Source organism: Arachis ipaensis, chromosome B01 (assembly GCF_000816755.2).
Source record: "Arachis ipaensis cultivar K30076 chromosome B01, Araip1.1, whole genome shotgun sequence".
In the NCBI taxonomy this organism is placed as follows: Eukaryota; Viridiplantae; Streptophyta; class Magnoliopsida; order Fabales; family Fabaceae; genus Arachis; species Arachis ipaensis.
The window spans coordinates 34,368,096-34,375,614 of NC_029785.2; positions in this window are offsets into that span (position 1 = coordinate 34,368,096).

Consider the following 7,519-nt stretch of genomic DNA (forward strand, 5'->3'; position numbering starts at 1 on the left):
GAATCAATGCATATGGTTTAACATTTAATGTATGAGTATGTACCCAATTCCCAAAATTTTCAACAAAAATATAAAAATACACTTTATCTCTACCCAATGTTCCCAACGCTCCCACCATTAAATGACAGACACTCTCACTAGTCTAAGCTAATCAAAGATCCAAATAAGAGACATTTATTGTTTTTCACTTAGGCTTGTAATGTGCTAAAATTAAGAACAAATGGGTTTAGCATAGGCTCAAAGTTGGCTAACAATGGAAGATAAAAGGTAAGGCTGTTTGGGTAAGTGAGCTGATTGAAACAATGGCCTCAATCATATAAGTGCATTCATACACAAAATAATGGACATAAAGAATCAAACAAATCAAAGATTACAATCATAGAAAGAGAATAATACACACAATAATGAAAATAAGTGGTTATATGATGTAACCACACAATTAGGCTCAAAACTCACATGCTTATGTGTTCTTAGCTCAAAAACATGATCCACGATATATAGTTCAAGCAAGTTCTAAAAAAAAATTTTACTCAAATCAATTGGGGTGCCCTATAGATAAATTTCTTGAAAATTTCATTATTTTGACTAAGCTTATTATACATATATGCAAAATAAGAAAATGCAACTAAAAATCCTAGAAGACCTAAAAATGAAATGCGAAAGTGTTGGAATTAGAAATTGTCACCCAAAAATGCCGATCGGTCAGACGACCTCCCCACACTTAAAAGTTTGCACCGTCCTCGGTGCATTCAGAGATGAGCAAGGGGGTACAGTGACTACACGGGTTGTCACCTTCAGCTGGTGGATCAACCGGCTGCTGCGTGTTCTTTCTCCCGCTTCTATCTTTGCTTATGATGACTCACCCATGAAAAATAGAAAATAGCACAGTAAGATGAGAAAATGTAAAAGCAAGGAAGCATAAATTATTGGAATGAGGTAGTAACCACTAGAATGGAGTGAGTGAATTAGTGTGACAATAAGGAAGAATAGTGTGTGAGTTCTAAGTTGCATGCGGTTTAGAACACACACAGTGATATTAAAAGTTATATCACAAGTACACAAAAGAAAGCATACACTTCACTCATTCTAGTGTGCTTGAGATACTTCAAAGAAAACATGTAAGTTAAGACAACCAAACAAGCAACAAAGAAGCATAAAAGCATTCAAGCAATTAATCAAGAAATTGTGAATTAGATAATGAATGGTCATTGGTTGATGTGCAAGTAAACTTAGTGAACTTATTGAAATATAGAGCTCACACATCAAATAATGACACATATTGAAGTTTGTTTGCAACACCTAAGTGACATAAGGGTGGAAGACATGGGTGCTATGGAACTTAGAAAAAAGAAGATAGAAATTAAACTCAATCACATAGCAAGCATGGTCCACAAAGCTTGAAAAGCTAAAAAATATGTCACTAGGCAAGCTTTCGATCCAATTCCACAATTCCAAAATTTCAATGCATGAAATAGGTGACGTAAATAAGGGTCAATCATAAACAAGCATCACCTAACAAAAAATGCATTGATAATACACAAATTGCCTAATCATACTGAAATGCTTTAAATCACATGATGGCCAAAACATGCAATTTAAAAGATTTAGGATACTTGAGGGCAATGTCATACACTTGGTATTCACAAATGTTAAACATGAAAAACTCAAAACCAAGTAACAAAAAATAACCTCAACAATGAATCCTAACAATGAATATCAAAATAGTTATGCTAAAATAGTATTCAGTTAATAATAAGCAGTAATAGATAGTAAACAAGATTAATAATCCAACACTTGTCATGAGGAACAGAAAATTAAATAGAAATTAAACTAACTAAATAACTAACTAATTAACTAACTAAAAAAATGGTGATAGATGGTGATTGGTATGTTGGATGATGGTTGAAGGAGGGAAGGAAAGAAGAGAAGAGAGAAGGAAAGAAATAGAAAGAAGAGAAGAAAAGAAAGGAGTGAAACAGGGCAGGGTTTGATAAACCCAATTTTGTGGTTTATCTTGTGCTTATTTCGGGGTATTTTATCAACTTTTCTCACATTTATTCAATGAAATAGCATGATTTTGTAATCCTCCCTAAATTTGTGCTTAAGTGTGAAAACATGCTTCTGAGGCCTTAAAATAGCTAAATTTAATTCACTTTAATTCCATTCGATGCCTTGATATGTTTGTTAAGTGATTTTAGGTTTAGAAGGCAAATATTGGATTGAAGGAATGAAGGAAAAGCATGCAAGGTGGGAGAATTCATGAAGAAACGAGCAAAATGGAGAATTGAGGGCCACGCGCACGCGTCATGCACGCGTATGCGTGAGTAGAGGTTTTGCTAGCGACGCGCACGCGTCGATGTCGGCACGTGACCCACTTAAAGTGAAATCGCTGGGGTCAATTTCTGAGCTGCCCAGGCCAAAATCCAACTTGTTTCTGAGGGTACAACATAGTTTGAACCAAACTCATAGCCAAAGTGGTGAGAGTTTATAGTGAAAAGGAAAAAATCAAAAACAAAATCTAATAAGAAACAAAGAAAACAAATTCCTAAACCAAAACTAGCAAACAAACAAAAAGTAAACTATTCACAATATTCACATATAAACAATAACCAACAATAAGCATACATTGCAACTCCCCAGTAACGGCGCCAAAAACTTGAAAGAGAAAAACCGTCGGTTAGGAATTTCTTCTCGGTAAAAGAGAAATAACCTCGTTGCAAGTATAGTTCCCAACCGACAAATAATGCTCAATCAAAGTTTAATTTTGTTTGTCACGAATGCAAACCAATAAAAATACCGAGAGTATTAGATATCGGATCGTCTCTCAAAGGAATTACAGTGAGGTGTGCACATTATTGGTTATAGTATCCAAGGGGTGGTTTGCATAAAAGGGGCAAGAATATAAATGGAAAGAAAATAAAGCAAACAACTAAAGAAAGCAAGTAATAAAAAGAGACATTCATGGCAAGAATTGAGAATCAAGGCTTTCTATCCCAATTATTAATTATCATACAATGATTAACAAGAGCTAATCCTATTTAGTCATCTCCAACACAGGAAGAAAGTATAATGTTATCTTCACTTGAGAGAAAGTCAAATAAGACTAGTTAATCTCAATCCAAAAGTCATAATTAGCTCACTAATTGAATTAGCAAGAGATTAGAGTCAATAGAAACAATATTAACGAACAACTCTAGATCACCAACCCAAGTTGGGTATTAATGACTCAAGATTACGTAATTTCTCTTTCCAAGCCAAGAATGCTCAAAAAGCTACTATAAACCTAAGCCAAACATTTTGTCAAACACTTGGAAGGCATAAAAGGAAAACATGGTAAAATTGCAAGAAATGTAAATCTACAACTATCCAATGCAAGAAAAGTAAGAATAACAACTCAATTAAATAATAAGTAACATGAAACATTAAATTGCATTGAAAGGAAATCCAAATCCAACAAGAGTTCATCAACATAAAAAGAGGCATAAAAGGGAAACTAACAAGAAAACTAAGAAGAACAAAGATGTAGGAACAAGAAATTATAAAGAAAACAAGATGAAAACAAGAAGTAAACCTAAATCCAAAGGAGATCTAACTTAATTCTACCCTAATTCTAGAGAGAAGAGCGAGCTTCTCTCTCTATAAAACTACCTATAACATGATGCTAAGAAAATCTAATTGGCCCCCTTGTCCAATCTTCAATTCTGCATGAAATAGCCTCAGAAATGAGTTGGATTTTGGCCTGGAAGGCTCAGAAATTGCCCCCAGCGTATTCACTTTAATGAGGTCACGTGCTGATTGTGACGCGTACGCATGGGTCATGTGTACGCATCGTCTGGCTTTTTCTTGTCACGCGTACGCATCATGTCACGCGTACGCATTGCCTGGACGACCTCCTCTTCACGCGTGCGCATCTGTCACGCGTGCGCGTCGCTCTAAGCACTCCAAATCCTTGTTTTTCCATAAATTTTCCATCTTGCATACTTTTCTCTTCACCTCTTTGATCCATTCCTTGCCCTTTTATTCCTGAATTCACTAGCAAACATATCAAGACATTGAGTGGAATTAAAGGTGAATTAAAATTGGCAAATTCAAGGCCTAGAAAGCATGTTTTCACTCTTAAGCAGAAATTTAGGAAGAATTATAAAACTATGCTATTTCATTGAATAAATGTGAGATAAGTTGATAAAATTCCTTAAATTAAGCACAAGAAAAAACACAAAATTGGGGCTTGTCAAGGGTCCTAGGACATGAAAAGTTATGAGATATTCTAAACTCAAAACAAAAGTTTTCAAATTCTTGATTTTCAAATTCCTTCCCATGATCACTTCTTATAAAAACAAATTTTAAATCCTTTTCATTTTGAATCTTTTTGCAAAGAGAAGAGAAAGCATTGAACGCATCATTCTTGTGAGCTAAGAAAAGAACCCATCCATATCTAGAGAAATCATCAACCACTACTAAGCCATAATATTTTTCTCCCAAACTTTAAGTTCTTGTAGGACCGAAAAGTTCAATATGTAGCATTTTTAATGGTCTTTTGGTAAAGATTCTATACTTGGGCTTAAAAGAGGATTTTGTTTGTTTGTCCAATTGACAAGCATCACAAGTGATGTCTTTATCAAACTTTATGTTAGGAATGCCTCTAGCCAAGTTTTTCTTTACTAGCTTAGAAATTTGGTACATGCTTGCATGTCCCAACCTTTTATGCCAAAGACTTTTTTCAGATTCCATTGAAGTAAAACATGATATATTTTGTCCTTTTAGTTCCTCTAGAGTGAGTCCATACACATTATTACATCTTTTTTCTTCAAATAAAACTTCACCGGATTTTTCACAAATGACTAAGCAATCCAATTTTCTAAAGATAACTAAGTATCCTTGATCGCATAATTGGCTAATGCTTAGTAAATTGTGTTTCAATCCGTTAATAAGAAAAACATCATTTATGAATAAAGAGAAATTTTTACCTACTCTACCTATGGCCACTATCTTTCCTTTACCATTATCACCGAAAGTTACAAAGCCTCCATCATACTTGTCTAGCTTGATGAAGAACGTAGACTTTCTGGTCATGTGCCTAGAGCATTCGCTGTCCAAATATCACATGTTGTCCTTTCTTTTGGATGCTAGGCAAACCTACAAAACATTCTCAAGTGACCTTATGTATCCAAATCTTTTTGGATCCTTTAATGTTAAACCATCTTTTTTGGCTAAGATCATTATAGTTGCCATTATTTTGAGACTTTATCACCAATTATTTTCTCAGTTATAAAACATTGAATAGGAAAATGTCCATCCCGATTGCATAAGCGACAAAATCTTTTTGTTTGCTATTTTTTCAAATTAGTTGGGTTTTGAAATCTTATGTCATCTGAAGTAGAGGCCACATTTGCATGTGGAGATCTTTCAAAAATAGTTTCATATTATTCATAAAAACCCAACCCAGCTTTTTCATAAAGAGGCTTTTGGCTAACCAAAAGTTTATTTAAATTCTCAGAACTTTGAGCAAACTTGGCTAGATCTTCCTTTAAACTTTTAACCTCTTTATGCAATCTATCATTTTCTTCAAAATAGTTTAAGTATGCAATCACATAATGCTATTTCTCACAGCTACTAATTTCAGCCTTAATCCACTTGTTTTCTTCAACAAGATCCAAAGGTATTTCGACTTCTCTTATTTTATCTTTGAGAAAAGCATTTTCAGCTTTAAGGATGTCATTTGCCATTTCAAGATTACGGCATTTATTAAGAAAATTTCTCAATTTTTCAGTGAGATGATCTATCATGAGATAAAGGTCCTCAGTAGAAGGTTCAATGAATATTACCTCATTGGGTTGGTCATGGTCGGCCATGAGACAGGCTTGGGAGCCCTTATTAGAATCTTTATCATCTTCTGAGTCATTCTCCAAATTTTTCCAAGAGGCCATGAGTCCTTTTTTCTTGTCTTTTAGGGTTTTTCCATCTTTCTTCAATTTAGGATAGTTGATGAAGAGGATTGTGTCGGTTTGAAAATTTAGACAAAACAATTCCATTGTAAGTATAGTCCAAACCGACAATCGATCATCTCAATCAAAGTTTAAAACTATAAGATTGTCACAATCCAAAACAAATATAAACCGGGAGTTTGAAATCCCGGGTCATCTTCCCTCAGACCATGCAAACTTGGTGTACACACTATTGGTTATGAGATAAGGGGGGTTTGAAGTATAAAATGGGAAATGTAAAAGAGATCAAAGAAAAATAGAACTAACAAAAGATCAAAAAGGAAATTAATGCAAATCAAAAGGAAGATAAAGTCAAAACTAGTGAAAATGCAATAATTGTATAAAAGAGCCTTGAATTGGGAATGAGAATTAAGGAATCTTATCTTGTCATAATCACAACTATGGCAACTATGATGAGTTAATCTCACTTTGTCAATCCCTAACATCGAGGAGTATGTCAAGCAAGCATAATTGACCTTAATCCATAAGTCCTAGCTAACTTACTAATTAACTTAGTAAAAAGCTTGCGTCAATGGAAACAAGAGCCAACTAACAACCCAAGAATTACACTAAATGTCGAACATTATGACTCTAGTATCCTTGGGACTCATTTTCCAAGCCAAGGTGTGAAAATCTACTCGAAATTTTTAAGTGACATTTTCACAAGCACTTGGTGGCAATAAAGCAAAACATAGGAAATTACAAAGGAAAATGAAAACTATAACCAAATTATTCACAATATCAACAATAGAAATTTAATCAAGCATATAAAAATCATAAAAGGTCAAATTCATAAACAAAAGATTCAAGAAAATAAAATTACATATAGTAACAAAATAACTTGAACCATAAGAAAATGTAGGAAGATTAAATGTGATGTAATTAGAGAGAAATTAAATAGTACTTATAAAAGAGATGAGCAAAATCCAAGATCAAAACTGAAAGTATAAAATCCTACAATGAAACCTAAATAAACCTTAAGAGATAATTTCCTAAACTACACTACTCCTACTCCTAATAATGTGTTCTATTGTAAAAAAGTGAGGTCTCAAGTGTCCTCCTTTGATATCAAATGATCCCCTTTGATATAGCACTCCAAATTAGCTTCCAGCCTTCCAAAATTGGGCCAAGAGGCCCTAAAATTGTGAGCCACGTGCTTCATGAGTTCTCTTTTAGAGAGAAAAGCTCTCCGTGACAAAAGAACCGAACAAAATTTAGGTGTGTGATCAACATCCTTTGAGTTTGATACACTGGGTTTGCAATACTTTTCTTTTTTTGTTCGACAAACTGAAAAACTTCCAATTTTAGACATTACATCACAAATTCATCCATATCCCTAATATTTTTAAAGATTTCTTTCTATCACTTGGCCTTGCCAAAGTCCGAACCAGATGCAACATTTTAAGAAGTATATTAATGTGTCATATCAATCCACACAAGTAAATTGGGTTAAGCTTTATAAGCCTATCAAATATTTGTCATTATTAAAGTTGTTAAATACTATATGAACTCAATAGATAAAAATATAAAAGGTG